This window comes from Camellia sinensis, unplaced genomic scaffold, assembly GCF_055761805.1.
Source record: "Camellia sinensis isolate YWXY unplaced genomic scaffold, ASM5576180v1 Unanchor4, whole genome shotgun sequence".
Classification (NCBI taxonomy): Eukaryota; Viridiplantae; Streptophyta; class Magnoliopsida; order Ericales; family Theaceae; genus Camellia; species Camellia sinensis.
Genome location: NW_028129277.1, coordinates 537,101 through 549,258, shown reverse-complemented (window position 1 = coordinate 549,258; position 12,158 = coordinate 537,101).

Here is a 12,158-nt window from a genome sequence, read left to right as displayed (position 1 = left end):
AAAATGCATGCCAAATGCAAGTAGTCTGCACAAAACTGCGCAATGAGGTGCGCAAGATGGCACGATAAAATGCATGCGAAATGCAAGTAGAGTGCACAAAACTGCGCAATGAGTTGCGCAAGATCGCGCGATAAAATGCATGCAAAATGCAAGTAGAGTGCACAAAACTGCGCAATGAGGTGCGCAAGATCGCGCGATAAAATGCTTGCAAAATGCAAGTAGTGTGCACAAAACTGCGCAATGAGGTGCGCAATATAGCGCGAGAAAATGCATGCAAAATGCAAGTAGAGTGCACAAAACTCCGCAATGAGGTGCGCAAGATGGCGCGATAAAATGAATGCAAAAGGCAAGTAGTGTGCACAAAACTGCGCAATGAGGTGCGCAAGATGGCGCGATAAAATGCATGCAAAATGCAAGTAGTGTGCACAAAATTGCGCAACGAGGTGCGCAAGAAGGCGCGATAAAATGCATGCAAAATGCAAGTAGAGTGCACAAAACTGCGCAATGAGGTGCGCAAGATAGCGCGATAAAATGCTTGCAAAATGCAAGTACTGTGTACAAAACTGCGCAATGAGGTGCGCAAGATAGCACGATAAAATGCATTCAAAATGCAAGTAGTGTGGACAAAACTGCGCAATGAGGTGCGCAAGATGGCCCGATAAAATGCATGCAAAATGCAAGTAGAGTGCACAAAACTGCGCAATGAGGTGCGCAAGATGGCGCGATAAAATGCATGCAAAATGCAAGTAGTGTGCACAAAACTGCACAATGAGGTGCGGAAGACGGCGCGATAAAATGCATGCAAAATGCAAGTAGAGTGCACAAAACTGCGCAATGAGGTGCGCAAGATGGCGCGATAAAATGCTTGCAAAATGCAAGTAGTGTGCACAAAACTGCGCAATGAGGTGCAAGATAGCGCGACAAAATGGATGCAAAATGCAAGTAGAGTGCATAAAACTGCGCAATGACGTGCGCAAGATAGCGCGATAAAATGAATGCCAAATGCAAGTAGTGTGCACAGAACTGCGCAATGAGGTGCGCAAGATAACGTGATAAAATGCATGCAAAATGCAAGTAGTGCGCACAAAACTGCGCAATGAGGTGCGCAAGATAGCGCGATAAAATGCATGCAAAATGCAAGTAGAGTGCACAAAACTGTGCAATGAGGTGCGCAAGATCGCGCGATAAAATGCATGCCAAATGCAAGTAGTCTGCACAAAACTGCGCAATGAGGTGCGCAAGATGGCACGATAAAATGCATGCAAAATGCAAGTAGAGTGCACAAAACTGCGCAATGAGATGCGCAAGATCGCGCGATAAAATGCATGCAAAATGCAAGTAGAGTGCACAAAACTGCGCAATGAGGTGCGCAAGATCGCGCGATAAAATGCTTGCAAAATGCAAGTAGTGTGCACAAAATTGCGCAATGAGGTGCGCAAGAAGGCGCGATAAAATGCATGCAAAATGCATGTAGAGTGCACAAAACTGCGCAATGAGGTGCGCAAGATACCGCGATAAAATGCTTGCAAAATGCAAGTAGTGTGCACAAAACTGCGCAATGAGGTGCGCAAGATAGCGCGATAAAATGCATGCAAAATGCAAGTAGTGTGCACAAAACTGCGCAATGAGGTGCGCAAGATGGCCCGATAAAATGCATGCAAAATGCAAGTAGAGTGCACAAAACTGCGCAATGAGGTGCGCAAGATGGCGCGAGAAAATGCATGCAAAATGCAAGTAGTGTGCACAAAACTGCGCAATGAGGTGCGGAAGACGGCGCGATAAAATGCATGCAAAATGCAAGTAGTCTGCACAAAACTGCGCAATGAGGTGCGCAAGATGGCACGATAAAATGCTTGCAAAATGCAAGTAGTGTGCACAAAACTGCGCAATGAGGTGCGCAAGATAGCGCGACAAAATGGATGTAAAATGCAAGTAGAGTGCATAAAACTGCGCAATGGGGTGCGCAAGATAGCGCGATAAAATGAATGCCAAATGCAAGTAGTGCGCAAAAAACTGCGCAATGAGGTGCGCAAGATAACGTGATAAAATGCATGCAAAATGCAAGTAGAGTGCACAAAACTACGCAATGAGGTGCGCAAGATAGCGCGACAAAATGGACGCAAAATGCAAGTAAAGTGCATAAAACTGCGCAATGAGGTGCGCAAGATAGCGCGATAAAATGAATGCCAAATGCAAGTAGTGCGCACAAAACTGCGCAATGAGGTGCGCAAGATAGCGCGATAAAATGCATGCAAAATGCAAGTAGAGTGCACAAAACTGCGCAATGAGGTGCGCAAGATCGCGCGATAAAATGCATGCCAAATGCAAGTAGTCTGCACAAAACAGCGCAATGAGGTGCGCAAGATGGCACGATAAAATGCATGCAAAATGCAAGTAGAGTGCACAAAACTGCGCAATGAGGTGCGCAAGATCGCGCGATAAAATGCATGCAAAATGCAAGTAGAGTGCACAAAACTGCGCAATGAGGTGCGCAAGATCGCGCGATAAAATGCATGCCAAATGCAAGTAGTCTGCACAAAACTGCGCAATGAGGTGCGCAAGATGGCACGATAAAATGCACGCAAAATGCAAGTAGAGTGCACAAAACTGCGCAATGAGTTGCGCAAGATCGCGCGATAAAATGCATGCAAAATGCAAGTAGAGTGCACAAAACTGCGCAATGAGGTGCGCAAGATCGCGCGATAAAATGCTTGCAAAATGCAAGTAGTGTGCACAAAACTGCGCAATGAGGTGCGCAATATAGCGCGAGAAAATGCATGCAAAATGCAAGTAGAGTGCACAAAACTCCGCAATGAGGTGCGCAAGATGGCGCGATAAAATGAATGCAAAATGCAAGTAGTGCGCACAAAACTGCGCAATGAGGTGCGCAAGATGGCGCGATAAAATGCATGCAAAATGCAAGTAGTGTGCACAAAATTGCGCAATGAGGTGCGCAAGAAGGCGCGATAAAATGCATGCAAAATGCAAGTAGAGTGCACAAAACTGCGCAATGAGGTGCGCAAGATACCGCGATAAAATGCTTGCAAAATGCAAGTAGTGTGCACAAAACTGCGCAATGAGGTGCGCAAGATAGCGCGATAAAATGACTGCCAAATGCAAGTAGTGCGCACAAAACTGCGCAATGAGGTGCGCAAGATAGCGCGATAAAATGCATGCAAAATGCCAGTAGAGTGCACAAAACTGCGCAATGAGGTGCGCAAGATCGCGCGATAAAATGCATGCCAAATGCAAGTAGTCTGCACAAAACTGCGCAATGAGGTGCGCAAGATGGCACGATAAAATGCATGCAAAATGCAAGTAGAGTGCACAAAACTGCGCAATGAGTTGCGCAAGATCGCGCGATAAAATGCATGCAAAATGCAAGTAGAGTGCACAAAACTGCGCAATGAGGTGCGCAAGATCGCGCGATAAAATGTTTGCAAAATGCAAGTAGTGTGCACAAAACTGCGCAATGAGGTGCGCAATATAGCGCGAGAAAATGCATGCAAAATGCAAGTAGAGTGCACAAAACTCCGCAATGAGGTGCGCAAGATGGCGCGATAAAATGAATGCAAAATGCAAGTAGTGCGCACAAAACTGCGCAATGAGGTGCGCAAGATGGCGCGATAAAATGCATGCAAAATGCAAGTAGTGTGCACAAAATTGCGCAATGAGGTGCGCAAGAAGGCGCGATAAAATGCATGCAAAATGCAAGTAGAGTGCACAAAACTGCGCAATGAGGTGCGCAAGATACCGCGATAAAATGCTTGCAAAATGCAAGTAGAGTGCACAAAACTGCGCAATGAGGTGCGCAAGATCGCGCGATAAAATGCATGCCAAATGCAAGTAGTCTGCACAAAACTGCGCAATGAGGTGCGCAAGATGGCACGATAAAATGCATGCAAAATGCAAGTAGAGTGCACAAAACTGCGCAATGAGTTGCGCAAGATCGCGCGATAAAATGCATGCAAAATGCAAGTAGAGTGCACAAAACTGCGCAATGAGGTGCGCAAGATCGCGCGATAAAATGCTTGCAAAATGCAAGTAGTGTGCACAAAACTGCGCAATGAGGTGCGCAATATAGCGCGAGAAAATGCATGCAAAATGCAAGTAGAGTGCACAAAACTCCGCAATGAGGTGCGCAAGATGGCGCGATAAAATGAATGCAAAATGCAAGTAGTGTGCACAAAACTGCGCAATGAGGTGCGCAAGATGGCGCGATAAAATGCATGCAAAATGCAAGTAGTGTGCACAAAATTGCGCAATGAGGTGCGCAAGAAGGCGCGATAAAATGCATGCAAAATGCAAGTAGAGTGCACAAAACTGCGCAATGAGGTGCGCAAGATAGCGCGATAAAATGCTTGCAAAATGCAAGTAGTGTGTACAAAACTGCGCAATGAGGTGCGCAAGATAGCACGATAAAATGCATTCAAAATGCAAGTAGTGTGCACAAAACTGCGCAATGAGGTGCGCAAGATGGTCCGATAAAATGCATGCAAAATGCAAGTAGAGTGCACAAAACTGCGCAATGAGGTGCCCAAGATGGCGCGATAAAATGCATGCAAAATGCAAGTAGTGTGCACAAAACTGCGCAATGAGGTGCGGAAGACGGTGCGATAAAATGCATGCAAAATGCAAGTAGAGTGCACAAAACTGCGCAATGAGGTGCGCAAGATGGCGCGATAAAATGCTTGCAAAATGCAAGTAGTGTGCACAAAACTGCGCAATGAGGTGCAAGATAGCGCGACAAAATGGATGCAAAATGCAAGTAGAGTGCATAAAACTGCGCAATGACGTGCGCAAGGTAGCGCGATAAAATGAATGCCAAATGCAAGTAGTGTGCACAAAACTGCGCAATGAGGTGCGCAAGATAACGTGATAAAATGCATGCAAAATGCAAGTAGAGTGCACAAAACTGCGCAATGAGGTGCGCAAGATAGCGCGATAAAATGCATGCAAAATGCAAGTAGTGTGCACAAAACTGCGCAATGAGGTGCGCAAGATAGCGCGATAAAATGCATGCAAAATGCAAGTAGAGTGCACAAAACTGCGCAATGAGGTGCGCAAGATAGCGCGATAAAATGCTTGGAAAATGCAAGTAGTGTGCACAAAACTGCGCAATGAGGTGCGCAAGATGGCCCGATAAAATGCATGCAAAATGCAAGTAGAGTGCACAAGACTGCGCAATGAGGTGCGCAAGATGACGCGATAAAATGCCTGCAAAATGCAAGTAGTGTGCACAAAACTGCGCAATGAGGTGCGGAAGACGGCGCGATAAAATGCATGCAAAATGCAAGTAGAGTGCACAAAACTGCGCAATGAGGTGCGCAAGATGGCGCGATAAAATGCTTGCAAAATGCAAGTAGTGTGCACAAAACTGCGCAATGAGGTGCGCAAGATAGCGCGACAAAATGGATGTAAAATGCAAGTAGATTGCATAAAACTGCGCAATGAGGTGCGCAAGATAGCGCGATAAAATGAATGCCAAATGCAAGTAGTGCGCACAAAACTGCGCAATGAGGTGCGCAAGATAACGTGATAAAATGCATGCAAAACGCAAGTAGAGTGCACAAAACTGCGCAATGAGGTGCGCAAGATAGCGCGACAAAATGGATGCAAAATGCAAGTAGAGTGCTTAAAACTGCGCAATGAGGTGCGCAAGATAGCGCGATAAAATGAATGCCAAATGCAAGTAGTGCGCACAAAACTGCGCAATGAGGTGCGCAAGATAGCGCGATAAAATGCATGCAAAATGCAAGTAGAGTGCACAAAACTGCGCAATGAGGTGCGCAAGATCGCGCAATAAAATGCATGTCAAATGCAAGTAGTCTGCACAAAACTGCGCAATGAGGTGCGCAAGATGGCACGATAAAATGCATGCAAAATGCAAGTAGAGTGCACAAAACTGCGCAATGAGGTGCGCAAGATCGCGCGATAAAATGCATGCCAAATGCAAGTAGTCTGCACAAAACTGCGCAATGAGGTGCGCAAGATGGCACGATAAAATGCATGCAAAATGCAAGTAGAGTGCACAAAACTGCGCAATGAGTTGCGCAAGATCGCGCGATAAAATGCATGCAAAATGCAAGTAGAGTGCCCAAAACTGCGCAATGAGGTGCGCAAGATCGCGCGATAAAATGCTTGCAAAATGCAAGTAGTGTGCACAAAACTGCGCAATGAGGTGCGCAATATAGCGCGAGAAAATGCATGCAAAATGCAAGTAGAGTGCACAAAACTCCGCAATGAGGTGCGCAAGATGGCGCGATAAAATGAATGCAAAATGCAAGTAGTGCGCACAAAACTGCGCAATGAGGTGCGCAAGATGGCGCGATAAAATGCATGCAAAATGCAAATAGTGTGCACAAAATTGCGCAATGAGGTGCGCAAGAAGGCGCGATAAAATGCATGCAAAATGCAAGTAGAGTGCACAAAACTGCGCAATGAGGTGCGCAAGATACCGCGATAAAATGCTTGCAAAATGCAAGTAGTGTGCACAAAACTGCGCAATGAGGTGCGCAACATAGCGCGATAAAATGAATGCCAAATGCAAGTAGTGCGCACAAAACTGCGCAATGAGGTGCGCAAGATAGCGCGATAAAATGCATGCAAAATGCAAGTAGAGTGCACAAAACTGCGCAATGAGGTGCGCAAGATCGCGCGATAAAATGCATGCCAAATGCAAGTAGTCTGCACAAAACTGCGCAATGAGGTGCGCAAGATGGCACGATAAAATGCATGCAAAATGCAAGTAGAGTGCACAAAACTGCGCAATGAGTTGCGCAAGATCGCGCGATAAAATGCATGCAAAATGCAAGTAGAGTGCACAAAACTGCGCAATGAGGTGCGCAAGATCGCGCGATAAAATGCTTGCAAAATGCTAGTGTGCACAAAACTGCGCAATGAGGTGCGCAATATAGCGCGAGAAAATGCATGCAAAATGCAAGTAGAGTGCACAAAACTCCGCAATGAGGTGCGCAAGATGGCGCGATAAAATGAATGCAAAATGCAAGTAGTGTGCACAAAACTGCGCAATGAGGTGCGCAAGATGGCGCGATAAAATGCATGCAAAATGCAAGTAGTGTGCACAAAATTGCGCAATGAGGTGCGCAAGAAGGCGCGATAAAATGCATGCAAAATGCAAGTAGAGTGCACAAAACGGCGCAATGAGGTACGCAAGATAGCGCGATAAAATGCTTGCAAAATGCAAGTAGTGTGTACAAAACTGCGCAATGAAGTGCGCAAGATAGCACGATAAAATGCATTCAAAATGCAAGTAGTGTGCACAAAACTGCGCAATGAGGTGCGCAAGATGGCCCGATAAAATGCATGCAAAATGCAAGTAGAGTGCACAAAACTGCGCAATGAGGTGCGCAAGATGGCGCGATAAAATGCATGCAAAATGCAAGTAGTGTGCACAAAACTGCGCAATGAGGTGCGGAAGACGGCGCGAGAAAATGCATGCAAAATGCAAGTAGAGTGCACAAAACTGCGCAATGAGGTGCGCAAGATGGCGCGATAAAATGCTTGCAAAATGCAAGTAGTGTGCACAAAACTGCGCAATGAGGTGCAAGATAGCGCGACAAAATGGATGCAAAATGCAAGTAGAGTGCATAAAACTGCGCAATGACGTGCGCAAGATAGCGCGATAAAATGAATGCCAAATGCAAGTAGTGTGCACAAAACTGCGCAATGAGGTGCGCAAGATAACGTGATAAAATGCATGCAAAATGCAAGTAGAGTGCACAAAACTGCGCAATAAGGTGCGCAAGATAGCGCGATAAAATGCATGCAAAATGCAAGTAGTGTGCACAAAACTGCGCAATGAGGTGCGCAAGATAGCGCGATAAAATGCATGCAAAATGCAAGTAGAGTGCACAAAACTGCGCAATGAGGTGCCCAAGATAGCGCGATAAAATGCTTGGAAAATGCAAGTAGTGTGCACAAAACTGCGCAATGAGGTGCGCAAGATGGCCCGATAAAATGCTTGCAAAATGCAAGTAGAGTGCACAAAACTGCGCAATGAGGTGCGCAAGATGACGCGATAAAATGCCTGCAAAATGCAAGTAGTGTGCACAAAACTGCGCAATGAGGTGCGGAAGACGGCGCGATAAAATGCATGCAAAATGCAAGTAGAGTGCACAAAACTGCGCAATGAGGTGTGCAAGATGGCGCGATAAAATGCTTGCAAAATGCAAGTAGTGTGCACAAAACTGCGCAATGAGGTGCGCAAGATAGCGCGACAAAATGGATGTAAAATGCAAGTAGATTGCATAAAACTGCGCAATGAGGTGCGCAAGATAGCGCGATAAAATGAATGCCAAATGCAAGTAGTGCGCACAAAACTGCGCAATGAGGTGCGCAAGATAACGTGATAAAATGCATGCAAAATGCAAGTAGATTGCACAAAACTGCGCAATGAGGTGCGCAAGATAGCGCGACAAAATGGATGCAAAATGCAAGTAGAGTGCATAAAACTGCGCAATGAGGTGCGCAAGATAGCGCGATAAAATGAATGCCAAATGCAAGTAGTACGCACAAAACTGCACAATGAGGTGCGCAAGATAGCGCGATAAAATGCATGCAAAATGCAAGTAGAGTGCACAAAACTGCGCAATGAGGTGCGCAAGATCGCGCGATAAATGCATGCCAAATGCAAGTAGTCTGCACAAAACTGCGCAATGAGGTGCGCAAGATGGCACGATAAAATGCATGCAAAATGCAAGTAGAGTACACAAAACTGCGCAATGAGGTGCGCAAGATCGCGCGATAAAATGCATGCAAAATGCAAGTAGAGTGCACAAAACTGCGCAATGCGGTGCGCAAAATCGCGCGATAAAATGCTTGCAAAATGCAAGTAGTGTGCACAAAACAGCGCAATGAGGTGCGCAATATAGCGCGAGAAAATGCATGCAAAATGCAAGTAGAGTGCACAAAACTCCGCAATGAGGTGCGCAAGATGGCGCGATAAAATGAATGTAAAATGCAAGTAGTGTGCACAAAACTGCGCAATGAGGTGCGCAAGATGGCGCGATAAAATGCATGCAAAATGCAAGTAGTGTGCACAAAATTGCGCAATGAGGTGCGCAAGAAGGCGCGATAAAATGCATGCAAAATGCAAGTAGAGTGCGCAAAACCGCGCAATGAGGTGCGCAAGATAGCGCGATAAAATGCTTGCAAAATGCAAGTAGTGTGTACAAAACTGCGCAATGAGGTGCGCAAGATAGCGCGATAAAATGCATTCAAAATGCAAGTAGTGTGCACAAAACTGCGCAATGAGGTGCGCAAGATGGCCCGATAAAATGCATGCAAAATGCAAGTAGAGTGCACAAAACTGCGCAATGAGGTGCGCAAGATGGCGCGATAAAATGCATGCAAAATGCAAGTAGTGTGCACAAAACTGCGCAATGAGGTGCGGAAGACGGCGCGATAAAATGCATGCAAAATGCAAGTAGAGTGCACAAAACTGCGCAATGAGGTGCGCTAGATGGCGCGATAAAATGCTTGCAAAATGCAAGTAGTGTGCACAAAACTGCGCAATGAGGTGCGCAAGATAGCGCGACAAAATGGATGCAAAATGCAAGTAGAGTGCATAAAACTGCGCAATGAGGTGCGCAAGATAGCGCGATAAAATGAATGCCAAATGCAAGTAGTGCACACAAAACTGCGCAATGAGGTGCGCAAGAAAGCGCGATAAAATGCATGCAAAATGCAAGTAGAGTGCACAAAACTGCGCAATGAGGTGCGCAAGATCGCGCAATAAAATGCATGCCAAATGCAAGTAGTCTGCACAAAACTGCGCAATGAGGTGCGCAAGATGGCATGATAAAATGCATGCAAAATGCAAGTAGAGTGCACAAAACTGCGCAATGAGGTGCGCAAGATCGCGCGATAAAATGCATGCAAAATGCAAGTAGAGTGCACAAAACTGCGCAATGAGGTGCGCAAGATCGCGCGATAAAATGCATGCCAAATGCAAGTAGTCTGCACAAAACTGCGCAATGAGGTGCGCAAGATGGCACGATAAAATGCATGCAAAATGCAAGTAGAGTGCACAAAACTGCGCAATGAGTTGCGCAAGATCGCGCGATAAAATGCATGCAAAATGCAAGTAGAGTGCCCAAAACTGCGCAATGAGGTGCGCAAGATCGCGCGATAAAATGCTTGCAAAATGCAAGTAGTGTGCACAAAACTGTGCAATGAGGTGCGCAATATAGCGCGAGAAAATGCATGCAAAATGCAAGTAGAGTGCACAAAACTCCGCAATGAGGTGCGCAAGATGGCGCGATAAAATGAATGCAAAATGCAAGTAGTGCGCACAAAACTGCGCAATGAGGTGCGCAAGATGGCGCGATAAAATGCATGCAAAATGCAAATAGTGTGCACAAAATTGCGCAATGAGGTGCGCAAGAAGGCGCGATAAAATGCATGCAAAATGCAAGTAGAGTGCACAAAACTGCGCAATGAGGTGCGCAAGATACCGCGATAAAATGCTTGCAAAATGCAAGTAGTGTGCACAAAACTGCGCAATGAGGTGCGCAACATAGCGCGATAAAATGAATGCCAAATGCAAGTAGTGCGCACAAAACTGCGCAATGAGGTGCGCAAGATAGCGCGATAAAATGCATGCAAAATGCAAGTAGAGTGCACAAAACTGCGCAATGAGGTGCGCAAGATCGCGCGATAAAATGCATGCCAAATGCAAGTAGTCTGCACAAAACTGCGCAATGAGGTGCGCAAGATGGCACGATAAAATGCATGCAAAATGCAAGTAGAGTGCACAAAACTGCGCAATGAGTTGCGCAAGATCGCGCGATAAAATGCATGCAAAATGCAAGTAGAGTGCACAAAACTGCGCAATGAGGTGCGCAAGATCGCGCGATAAAATGCTTGCAAAATGCTAGTGTGCACAAAACTGCGCAATGAGGTGCGCAATATAGCGCGAGAAAATGCATGCAAAATGCAAGTAGAGTGCACAAAACTCCGCAATGAGGTGCGCAAGATGGCGCGATAAAATGAATGCAAAATGCAAGTAGTGTGCACAAAACTGGGCAATGAGGTGCGCAAGATGGCGCGATAAAATGCATGCAAAATGCAAGTAGTGTGCACAAAATTGCGCAATGAGGTGCGCAAGAAGGCGCGATAAAATGCATGCAAAATGCAAGTAGAGTGCACAAAACGGCGCAATGAGGTACGCAAGATAGCGCGATAAAATGCTTGCAAAATGCAAGTAGTGTGTACAAAACTGCGCAATGAAGTGCGCAAGATAGCACGATAAAATGCATTCAAAATGCAAGTAGTGTGCACAAAACTGCGCAATGAGGTGCGCAAGATGGCCCGATAAAATGCATGCAAAATGCAAGTAGAGTGCACAAAACTGCGCAATGAGGTGCGCAAGATGGCGCGATAAAATGCATGCAAAATGCAAGTAGTGTGCACAAAACTGCGCAATGAGGTGCGGAAGACGGCGCGAGAAAATGCATGCAAAATGCAAGTAGAGTGCACAAAACTGCGCAATGAGGTGCGCAAGATGGCGCGATAAAATGCTTGCAAAATGCAAGTAGTGTGCACAAAACTGCGCAATGAGGTCCAAGATAGCGCGACAAAATGGATGCAAAATGCAAGTAGAGTGCATAAAACTGCGCAATGACGTGCGCAAGATAGCGCGATAAAATGAATGCCAAATGCAAGTAGTGTGCACAAAACTGCGCAATGAGGTGCGCAAGATAACGTGATAAAATGCATGCAAAATGCAAGTAGAGTGCACAAAACTGCGCAATAAGGTGCGCAAGATAGCGCGATAAAATGCATACAAAATGCAAGTAGTGTGCACCAAACTGCGCAATGAGGTGCGCAAGATAGCGCGATAAAATGCATGCAAAATGCAAGTAGAGTGCACAAAACTGCGCAATGAGGTGCGCAAGATAGCGCGATAAAATGCTTGGAAAATGCAAGTAGTGTGCACAAAACTGCGCAATGAGGTGCGCAAGATGGCCCGATAAAATGCTTGCAAAATGCAAGTAGAGTGCACAAAACTGCGCAATGAGGTGCGCAAGATGACGCGATAAAATGCCTGCAAAATGCAAGTAGTGTGCACAAAACTGCGCAATGAGGTGCGGAAGACGGCGCGATAAAATGCATGCAAAATGCAAGTAGAGTGC